The sequence below is a fragment of the Telmatherina bonti genome (assembly GCF_933228915.1).
Source record: "Telmatherina bonti genome assembly, chromosome: 14".
Classification (NCBI taxonomy): domain Eukaryota; kingdom Metazoa; phylum Chordata; class Actinopteri; order Atheriniformes; family Telmatherinidae; genus Telmatherina; species Telmatherina bonti.
In genome coordinates, this window is record NC_136612.1 from 36,526,709 (window position 1) to 36,538,383 (window position 11,675).

The following is an 11,675-nucleotide window of genomic DNA, read 5'->3' on the forward strand; positions in this document are numbered from 1 at the left end:
AATTCCTCTGTCATGTAAACCTTCATTCCGCTCTAAGTTAATTCCAGTCATTCTGAGCATGCTCATTACCTTGTCCTGTCCCAATGATAAAATTTAGAACAAAAATTGTGGCCAAACTGGTACTAATTATGTAGTTTTTACAAGTTATGACTGAAAAGACGAGAAGCAGGGAGCCAACTTTGTTTATTTCTGGTAAACGTCATACGTCACGTGCACACTCTGTCCAATCAGAACCCTTCCCAACCCGCCGCTCTAAAGAGGAATTAAGTCAGGACGTGTTTCATGTAAACGTTCATTCAGAATTATTATTTTCATGTAAACTCGTAGGAGAATATGTTAATTCTGAATGATTTAATTCGGAATTGAAAAAAACATCACGTAACTGTAGCCGATGAGTGACTGATTCTCAGGCCATCCTTGTAGTTTAATTTATAACCGTTTCAGGTAAAGAGTGGTTTGTAATACTTAAATCCCCCAAATCTGCTTCTCTTGCAGAGATGAAGCTAAGTTAGGATTTTTAATGACATGATGAGTAATAAGTTTGTTGATACACTAGCAACATGTTGATGGTAAACAACAGCAGCCTGTTTTAACCACAGAACCTGTCTGTATTTATTTTATTACGTTATTTTCCTTTTTATCTGCAGTTTTCTGGAACCACATCTGTAACATCTGCGGGTTAGAGGCAGATGGATCAGGTTTTAGGGGTCATAAATGTGCTGAAATACAAATCAGAGCAGGATGCTTCACTAAGCAGCTGGTTGACAGTGAGTTATGCTTCAGATATGCAGGGTGGGATTCTAGAAAAGTTTGATGGGGGGAACTGAACAGGAGTTGTATTCTTTTCAGTCTAGATTTGAGTAAATATCTGTTGACTGCACATATAGAATGTGTAGAAGTGCATCACATGCAGCATTCACAGCGTGGAAAGCTCTTTGCTCTGAAAATGAGAGGAAAACATGATGGCAGCAACACGGCTGGAAAGACGTAAAACTCAACTAAATCATGTTAAGACATGAAATAATGACAGCTTGGTTCTAATAGCTGCTAATAATGTAGACTAAGAGTCGATAAAAAGATTCATTTCTTTGGGTATAAAAGGTAAAATGATTTAAAGTTTGTGATGGAAAATAGAGGAAAGTTGATTTAAAACCAGCAGAAAAGAAGAGGAAAAGCAGCATCTGTAGTTTTTTTCTTGCTTATGTGAGAGAGACGAGGAAGACGAGGAGGAGGAGGACACAGTAATGGAAGAGGATCTGCAGGATGAGGAATGAGGAAGAGGAAAGACGACATGCAGGACTCAGTGAAAGGAGAATATCTGACCTATCAGCAAACATCCAGCTGTTACATCCGAATAGCAGCAGATGATAAAAATACATGTTTATCTGCACTTTGTCCTCCTTACATAAATATTTCTATTCATCCTAATGATTTTATTTCATTTAATGTGTTGAACTGGGACATTTCTGAGCGACAGCAGATGGGAGGAGTGCTTTAGAGTCATCGCTCAGGTTAAATTCTAAATGAAAGAAAAAATGGCCTTTTCTGACAATTATGCTATGTTTAAAACATGTTTTTATTTGTTATATGATTAGTTTAGATGTTTTTCAGTTAATATCTGTCCTCCTCTCCATCTTCATTCCCAGTGACAGGGTCCTGTGAGGGGGTCGACATATAAAGTCAACGTTTACGTGTGAAGTTCACCAACCAGCCACATGGTTTTTCCTCCAGCAGCCAGACCACTTGCCCAGATCTGGGTTCTTTGTCAGTCCGTTAACAGCACATCAGCGGAGGAGGGAAGCGTGGATTCCTCTGATTTAACTCTGCACCCTACATGAGGCGAGTCGAACGTTTCACAAGACGGATGCTGCTTTAGTAAAACCACTCGATTCACAGCTTTTCTTTGTGTTCAGAATGAGAAGCGCCAGAGTGGCTTCATGATCAGCGGCTGTGAATCTGCTCTGAAGGTTCGGTACCAGAACATCACATGGTAATCTGATTACTACTACATTCATACTAATACTAAATTCTGTGCAACTGGAACCATCTGTCAGAAGAGCTGACGTTTTTCTATTTAACATTTAGATCTACATCTTAAATGGTAAAATATGTATAACCATAACATGTATGATAGGAAATAATAAATCATTTATTTACTGGTTTATAACCCAAAGATGTTTCTAATATAAGTCAAACTGAAGCCGGAGTGTCAGGAGACTTCGTCAGGCTAAATAAACTATAATACAATATTTAGAGACTTCTATCATGTCTTAGATTTCTTATCTTATGGATTTAATTAATGTTTTTTGCATTAAGGTTCAGCCTGTTCCTCCAAGGCAATTTATCATTGAACTACAACTCCTAAAGAACGTCCCTGTTGGATGGGTCACCCTGGACAGGTTGCCAGTCCATCGCAGTACTTACACATTTAACTATTTATAGTTTCATTGTTGTTTCTAATGCTAAAGTTGGGATAATCCATTGATCTAATCTGATCTTTTCTAGTTTATATTGTGATTTAACCACCACTGTTGGTTGAGATGAAGGAATTCAAATGTGGAAGAAGTAAGAAGACGTAATTTAAAACTAAACAGATAGATAGAGATATAGATAGAGATACAGAGATATAGATAGAGATATAGACATAAAGATAGAGATATAGGGATATAGATAGAGATATAGAGATAGAGAGATAGAGATATAGATAGAAATACAGATATAGAGATACAGATAGATAGAGATATAAAGATACAGATAGAGATATAGAGATATAGAGATACAGATATAGAAATACAGATAGATAGAAATACAGATATAGAGATACAGATAGATCGAGATATAGAGATACAGATATAGATATAGAGATACAGATAGAAATACAGATATAGAGATATAGATATAGAGATACAGATAGAGATATAGATAGAGACATAGATAGATAGATATACAGACAGATAGATAGATAGACGGATAGATAGATAGACAGATATAAAGAACAGGCTGGTAGGAGCTGTTGGTTTAGTTTTCAAGGGTAATAAATGTGAAAAATGACATCTACAGGTAACTGACTATCACTATGGTCCTTTTTTCAGCACACCTGTTGTGATTAAAATGTCTAACTTACTTAATGCTAGCTTACATCTATTAGCATTGTTCATAATCAATAAATTGCTCAAGTTAATGTTGCTCCCACCTTAAATTCATCAGGGATGTTTGGACATGTAACATAAAGCCTGTAAAGTGTTCTCTAAACCTGTTGGATGTGTTTTACCAGCTGGTCAGTTAAAATGTTCCACTTTCCATCCTTATTATAAGCAATGGTTTGATGTAAACCTGCCATCTACAGCTGTTTCAGGATTTCCTCTTGCTGTGGAGGATTTTCCACAGCTTTTGAAAGCCTTTCTCAGCATTTCTCTAATTCCTTACAAAACTCTGCAACTTGCTGTTATTTGGGCTTAAAGATGGAGGTTCTATGTTCTGTTTAATTGTAAAAAGATTTCCGTCTGCTCCTCCGTCCATACATACTGCGCCATCTTCATCTGAAATGAACTGGTCACCTTCATGTCTTGTCTGCCCCCCCCCCCCCCCCCCCCCCCCCCAACAGAGTAATATTTTTTAGTAATATTTGATAGGGGAGTTTTTTTGCCATGCAGAAGTTTCCATTACCAGTTTTTTACTGAAATATTTGAGTTTTGTGCAATTTTTTGGGAACTGGAAATGCAGATAGTGGGATTTCCATCATGCTGATGTATGGTGACATTAAAAGTGGCTGCATTAAGAAAAATCTGAAAAGTAAGACTGTAAAGTGAGTTAGTTGACACGTTGAATCCATTATTACAACTGTAACACCTTCTTTTCGTGTAAATATTTTTTATTTTAGATGTTACAAGAACATTTATGTTCATGCAATACCTTATGTAAATGATATTTTATGTTGTTTGTTCAGTTTTTAGTTATTTTCTACTAGATAGAAAGGAAATCTTACAAACAGTGTAAATGCATGAAGACTAAATTTACAGTGATACAATGCTGACACATTGGTCAGGGAAGTTGTTAGAAGAAGTAAACAGCCTTAAAATCTGGATTACAGCCATTTAAAATAAACTGAACACACTGGAAGGCAGTGTCGTCTAAAGTGGAATTAGCTCCAGTACAGAACCCTGTGGAACTCCACTGTGACTTTTACTTTCTCTGTTAACACGGGCTTAGGTTTGTCTAATTCATCATAATGTGAAACTTTTAGTCCAGAAGATGTTATGAACTGTTGACACATCCGATCACATCCAGATACCAGTAAGTTGGCAGAGGAAGCATCTGAAACTAAACGTTCCCACTCAGACACCAGTATTATTACCAGTATTCAATTCAATTCAACTTTATTTAAATAGTGTCAAATCACAGCAATGCCATCTCAAGACGCTTTACAGACAGAGAAGAAAACATAATGAAAGCCAATTCATAATAGCCTATATAAGGACACCAACAGATTGAGTTGGTCTTTATTGTATACAACTAATTTAAATGTTAGTTTATTTCAATTATTGCATTATTTATTAAAAAAAATAAGTTACATTATTTATAAAATAACTGGATAAACTGGTGAAGTGGTTAAATTTGAATTAATTAACATTAAAGTTTTATTGTTTATAATGTTGTAACATTATGAAAAAACTAAAAATAAATGTAGTCATTCTTAGCAGTAATAACAGATGGAAAATTGAACTGGATGAACCATATAAACTACATAAATCTAATATCTATGTAATTCCAGTAAGACATAAAATCAAAGGTGTTTTAAATCAGTTATCGTTATAAAGTTTATAACTTTCCTTCTTATCATACATGAAATAAAAATCTGTCATAAAAACTAACAAACTCTGTTTCATCTAAAAATATTAACATCTGAATTCCTGCCCAGCTTCAAGGTAGTTCAAATAATGTAAAGAGTTAAAAATCCATGAACAGAATCTTAAGTTTTTCTCGTGGGTGAAGGATAAATTCAGTGTGAAAGGAACAAACACCAAACTTCACCGTTTCTCTACAAGATGATCAGTTATGGAGCGAAAAAATGAAAACTTTTTGAACAATATGAAGATTTAAACAAATGAGGAAAAATTATCTGATTAAAATATTTTAAACAATGAGATACAAGAAAAAGAGCCAAAATCCAGTTAATTAAATCGAGCTTCTGGAACAGAATAGTCTTTAAGGACTGGATCAGGTCTGATTGGGACCAGGTCCCGAGACCCGGTCCCGAGACCAGGTCCCAATCAGACCTGATCCAGTCCTTAAAGACTATTCTGTTCCAGAAGCTCGATTTAATTAACTGAATTTTGGCTCTTTTTCTTGTTAACTTGTACTACGTTTCTGTGGTACATACTGTTAATATTACTATTACTATTATTATTATATTATTATTATTATTAATATTGATATATGAGCCTGATTTTCTCCCATTATCTGTCAGAGTAAATATTATTCACACAAGTTTTTTCATACATATAATTTTTATTTCATTACCATCTTTCATTTCTTCCAGATAACTTTATTTAAAGCTTCTGATCAGAACGTTTATGTTTTTTTGTGGTGAGAAAACTTTTTGAAAATACTAAATTTAAGGTGAAATTTAAATTCTGGACAACATGATTTTTGCCTTTGGTCTGTGATGTGCAGATCAGAGAAGTGTTTATGTTTTCCTTCTTGTTGAGTTTTGCTTCATAGTTCTGTAAAATGTCTCATTTTACAATCAACAATACAAACAGATGCATCAATACTAAAATATATGTATAATATAAATAGGTACTAAATGATTATATTTTGGAAAAAAAATATGAATTACTTCATAAAAATTAGACTGTCATGTTTCTAATAATAAAAATTAAAATAAGTCAAATTTAATGATTGTCTTATAATTTTCAGGTTTATATTTTTAAACACTTTATATTGTTAATTTATTTTTTCCATTTTCATAAATAAAATAAAGACCTGGCTGTCCACCTCAGAGAAAATTCCTGAGCTCAGATTTCCATGAAACCTCAGCGCCGTTCCTTTTCCTCATCCAGCAGAACATCTGGAGTCAAACCTGACGGCCTCGGAGCATTACCGTATAAAAACTGTTGCATCGGAGAAGATTTTATATAAATACTAAGCTTCAGCAGGAAAATCTTATAGTTCTGGGTCACATTTTAGAAAATTAACTTGTGGTGTTCCACATGGTCCGGTACTGGGAGCAAATAAATACTTATTTATATACTTTAAATATTGATATTTAATCAGCTGATATTTATTGGATGTGCAGATTATAGCAGGATCTGACAGTAAAGTATTGCTGACAACAGTGGAAGAGATGACAAACAGGTTAGGATAAGGGATATATAAGTTGTCATTAAATGAAAATAAACATGAATTTATAGCGTTTGTTACTGGGAAATTCAGTCACTCAGAAAATATGAAACCAGATGTGTGGGAATAATTCTGGATCATACATTTAGTTGGAAGAAACATGTAGAATACAAAACAGAAACAGACTAAATTAACAGAATTATTTAGAAAACAAGCAATTTTTTCAACAAGAAATGTTTGCATATGACGTATTTCTCCCTCTAATGTCATGTATATCATGTAGGACATTACACGTCTCTGACAGTGTGTACTTAAAACTGTAAAATTACTACTGAGATTACAGAAAAAGTATTTGACCATTTTAATAATATGAACCATTTCAGTCAGCTGAAGGTTTCATCATCTTTATTGCTGGTTTATGTCCCGTCAGAGGCTTGTCCTGCAACGGCAAGCAGATCCATGATCTCATCTCGTCTCTCCTTTCTTCATTTAAACAAATCTAAAGTTAAAATCCAAGGCAACTTTTTATTAAAACATCTATTTAACAATTTCTGTATTTATATTTGTGTATTCATCCATTTACTTATTAACACAGTCTCCTCTGGGATTAACTTATTTTCTTTTTTAATCATCTCCAGTGCTGCTGAAGCCCCTTTATTCTTATTTTTATTATTAAACAGACAACATATAAACTTGGCCTTTATGTTATTGTGAGAACTTGGTTGTTTTAAATTTTTCTACTGTAACCTCTTTGTCCCCAATAAAAAATCTGGAAGATTTTTTAAAACAGAAAATTTAATCAATTCAGAAAAAAGAAAATACAGTTTCTACAATAAATTCATGATTTTCTTTTTTTTTTTAGTCTTATTTGGAAATAAAAATAAGTTTAAAAAAAAAATCAGGCACCTTGTGTAATTATCTTGGTAATTTTGAGAATACATTGATAATTCTTGTTGATTTACTTTTTATTTTATTCCAGAGAAACATATAATCAGTATATCTGAGTGTTTTTACAACTGATCATTTCAGGTTTTTTTTTTTTATTGCTGAGATTTAAATCCACAGAAGTTGATAATAAATGGTCTGTGACGCAGAATATGAAAATTAATTTTTTTAAGCCAAGAAAACCCAAATATTATTTACTCCTCTCAAACATCTTTTAAATCTGACAAAACAATAAAACTAAAAATAAGTTTCATTATCATGAAAAACAACAAAAATAAAGCCAGTTTTACACACAGTTGCTTTTATGTTGGAAAGTTTGTTAAATCACAAGCAGATTATATTATAGTTACATATATAGGACCAGCTGTTTTATTCTCCATTTCTAATGGAAATAAAATATCTTTAATAGAATAAACCCATGAAATTATGTCGTTTCCTTTCAAGCTCTTTATTCCTGGATGAAAGTTTAAACACTCAAATACTGATTTGTATTATTTGTCTCCTTGTTGATTTTATTTATTATCTGTAACCTGTTGTTAAAATTTAGTTTGGAAAGAAAAGAAACTCAATCCATCCAGAATATTCCAGCTCGCTGCTGTTTACTGGTCTGGAACGTTCTGGAAACTGGGACTCCGCCCTCCACACTACTCACTGGGATCTCACCAGTTTAAACCATGTCTGAATATTTTCTATGTTTTAGTGAAAATTACACACATTTTCTTTGTTTTCCTTCCGTATTTTCCACAGTTTTGCCTGAATATGAACACCAGGAGAAGATTTGACTCTTTAACAGCTCGTTTTTCTGTCTTTCTTTGAACCCAACCTGTTTCTGACTTTTCTTCTTCTCTTAATCACACAGAAACCAGAAAACTGGTTAAACTCGGGACCGGGTTTAAACCCGACCTTCTGCTCCTCATCACGGCACGTTTAACATCTCGTTTCTATGGAAACGGCTCTTTGCTTCGCGGATGGAGACAGTTCTGAAACGAACAAAACAGGTTTTCAGGATTTCTTAAAGTCCTCCAATCAGCTGCAGACCGCAAGTCACCAAACAAACAAACAAACAAACATGCAGGCGAGTACTCACAGACAGGATGAAGGACCGCCGTCGTCCTCGTCGTCCTCCTGTTCCCCTGCAGACTGGCGAGGACCGGAGCGTTTTCCTCTTTTATATACAGCGACGACTAACTGTCTGGTTGCTTCTGGAAGTTTCTATAGTTTGATGGAGTCAAGTAAAAATCAATAGCACATCGTACTTCCGGTGGCGTCTTACAAAGTAAAAGCCGTAAAGCACTAGAAAGAATTCTTTGTTTTTATAGAATCTATCTCGCAAAAAAAGATTATTTCCGATCATATGTTGTTTTTTGTTTTTTTTTGTTTTAAATAAGATTTTATTAGTTTATTGTTTTTTATTCTTAAAGTGCTGGTATTTCAATTATTTAAGTATGAAATATAATTTAAGTGTAAAATATAATTTATCAAGTTATAAGTTGCAATTAAATTAATTTTGTTTAAAAAGCATCTGGCATCTAAAATAAAAAATAATATTTGTCATCTGAGCTTTGTTGAAATTTTTGCAAAAACAGTGCTGAAGCTCATTTTTATTTTTTATTTAGATTTTCTCTTTATTTCTCTGTTTTTCAGCCCCTTCTTGTGAGTTTTCTGTGCATTTTAAAACCACATTTTGACCCTGAACCTGCATAATTTAATTGTTTTTTTTCTACTTATAGAACACAAAACATTTAATTTAGCAAATTTCTGCAGACTGCAACTCCAGAGATAAATAGAACATTTTACTGTTATTTACCACACTTAAATCTTTGTAAAATGTAAACTGGTATTTTTCTTTCTTTCTTTCTTTTTAAAAATCCTAAAATTGCAACAGACAGTTTAAATAAAGTCATTTAATTAATTTAATTTATTTAAAATAATTTTATGATTATTTCATCATTTTTTCATATGTTCTTTGTCATACTATTTAATTTTATTTAATGTAAAGTAATTAAATGAAAGGACATTTTATCGAAGTGCCAAAGTTAACTTGAAATATTTCCCAATTCTAATTGTCATCCAGTTTGAATAATCATTTAAAAAAGAAAGTGTAGGTTCAGAAGGGGTTTGCAATTCAGAGACTTATTTCATTTAAATTTTTTTTACAACCCTATCAGACAAACAGCGTTTGAGAGTTTTAATTTGAAGGCTGAGTGACGTTATCTCCTTATAAGACGGGAGCCAATGCTGTAAATTGACGTGTTTGCGGCGTTAAAACCGACCAATGAAAGCTGCGTGCGCATCGTTTTGTCTGATGACGTCTCCTGCGGTAAATTTCCCTGCTGAAGACTTTTCCAGAAAGAAGTGGAAAATTCCATGCGGGGAAGTTTTACACGATCATCAGACAGTTTGTAAGCGTTAATAAAAACACAATGTTTTCTTCACTCACGTGTTTTTCCATCTTTTTCTTCTCGCTATTTCCGTGGAAACGTGATGTGAATTTATATGTTTATCTTTGGATCTGCGTGTTTCTCATACAGTTCATGGTTTTGCGTGATTATAAGTAGTTTAAAGGTCAATCATCCACATATTTGTGATGAATGATAATTCAATTAACCATATGACGTCACGGTCGTTTAGAAACCTAACATCCATAGAGATGGGGATTATTAAAGAAGTTATTTATGTCATTGTTAAATGATTTAACCATATTTTGATCAGTTGTTCCTGCATGGTATTGATCCAGGTGACAGGGAGATAACAAAGGTTATTCCCAATCAGTTTATGGAAAATTACAGACTCATATCCATACTTCCTCAATCTTCCAAGAACCTGGAAAAACTTCCTTAAACAGTTAGATAGTTGATATATTTGTAGTGTCAGACTTAATTGATCATAATTACCTGAATCTGATGTGCCGCAGAAGGAACACAAGTAAAACCTGCAGGACTGTGGAAGTCCTACTGTTCTTCTGGTTCTCATTGTTTATAGAAATGATCCAGTCCACATCACATCCGGGAGAGATCCAGGTCAGTCTTGGTCCACTTAGGGTTCACATCCATTCCACATCCGGCTTGGAGTCCACCAAAACCAGCAAGAAGGAGCTAGACGAAGCTAAATTACACTGGCCCACATCCGTAATGCGGCTCTGTACCAGTGTCATTTAACACAATGGGCCAATACTGGTCCAAACTGGGCTGGAAGAAAACCAGATCTGACCCAAACTTGGCCCAGAAATGGTCTGGAACCAATCCGAATCTGGGCCGCAACATCACAATTTAGTAATCCACATCTGGCCCAAAGCCGGTTCAGTCCCGGGCCGGTATTGGAAAAATGGATCCGGACCGGTTTTGGCCAACTGAACAAGAAATTAAACCGTTTGCATCTGGACTAAAGACCAGAACTTCAGGAATACCACAAGCTTCTGGAACTCGTCCCAAACTTTTTATTATCTTCATATATGATGCGTGTAACTTGTCTCATGTGTTTAAATGTGGAAAAATTTGTTCAGGCAAAATGTTGAAAGAACTTTTTTGAAATAACAAAAAAAAACTTGGTTTGATTTAAACAAGATGAGACTTGACATCTCAGAAACTTAATTTTATGATATTTGGAAGCAAAAAGAAAACTACAAATATATGGCATCGAAGGTGTTGGAACGACTCCAGCTGAAACTGGAAGCAACTTGTACATGAAGGCAAAAATATCAGAACACATAATATTCCACATACAACTGAAGATCTGATGAATAAATTATTGTCTATTATTTTATTGTATCTGAATACATGACTTACTGTGCAGAGCCACGCGGTAACATCCACAGGACAACAACATGTTGTTTCATAGAAACGTGTCAAACGATGGAAAAATAATGCTAGATATCATAACCAGACCGTCAAACCTAGTGAAATTTAATGATATAGTTTCTGACAAAACAATGCAAATTAGGTTCAAAGCTAAACAAAATATTATTCCATCTTAAGTATTTAAAGCTTCAGCAAATTAAATATAAGTTTAGAGATGATTTTAAGTTTATTGTCCCAAAATCCAGAAAGACGCTTGTCTTTTAGAGACTCAACTGCGGAATAAATTAAAACTTTATTTATCTTATTTGTTTAAAAACAAGATGTCATAGTATATTTTGAGAGACATGTAAGTGTAAGTATTGTCTCTACGCAGGCAGCGTGCTGATGAAGGAGGTTTGTTCGTTTCAGAGTGTTTACATGGAAGCAACAAGCTGTTTGCTTGTGTTGGTCTCTGATCTGCTTTATGTATGAAGAAAATAATTATTTGTGACGAAAACAAAATAAACGTGACTTTAAAGTTGAAATGATTTAAAGTAGGCGGGCCGACTCCACGTCATAAACGACCTCATCAAACTCTGTGATGTCATACTC

The 11,675-nt window shown here is 34.0% G+C and overlaps 1 long non-coding RNA gene across 2 annotated transcripts; it reads right to left on the minus strand.

Annotated features, from left to right (window-relative positions):
* Window positions 1-5,342: 5,342 nt before the first annotated feature.
* LOC306765527 lies at window positions 5,343-8,459 on the minus strand. Of its 2 annotated transcripts, none has more exons than XR_013771569.1 (3): window positions 8,375-8,459; window positions 8,111-8,267; window positions 5,343-6,781 (listed from the first exon to the last, which is right to left on the minus strand). It is a non-coding gene; the product is annotated as an uncharacterized lncRNA (long non-coding RNA). The 2 variants fall into 2 exon arrangements; XR_013771570.1 differs by having other exon boundaries at window positions 5,343-6,841.
* Between the last annotated feature and the right edge of the window lie 3,216 nt (window positions 8,460-11,675).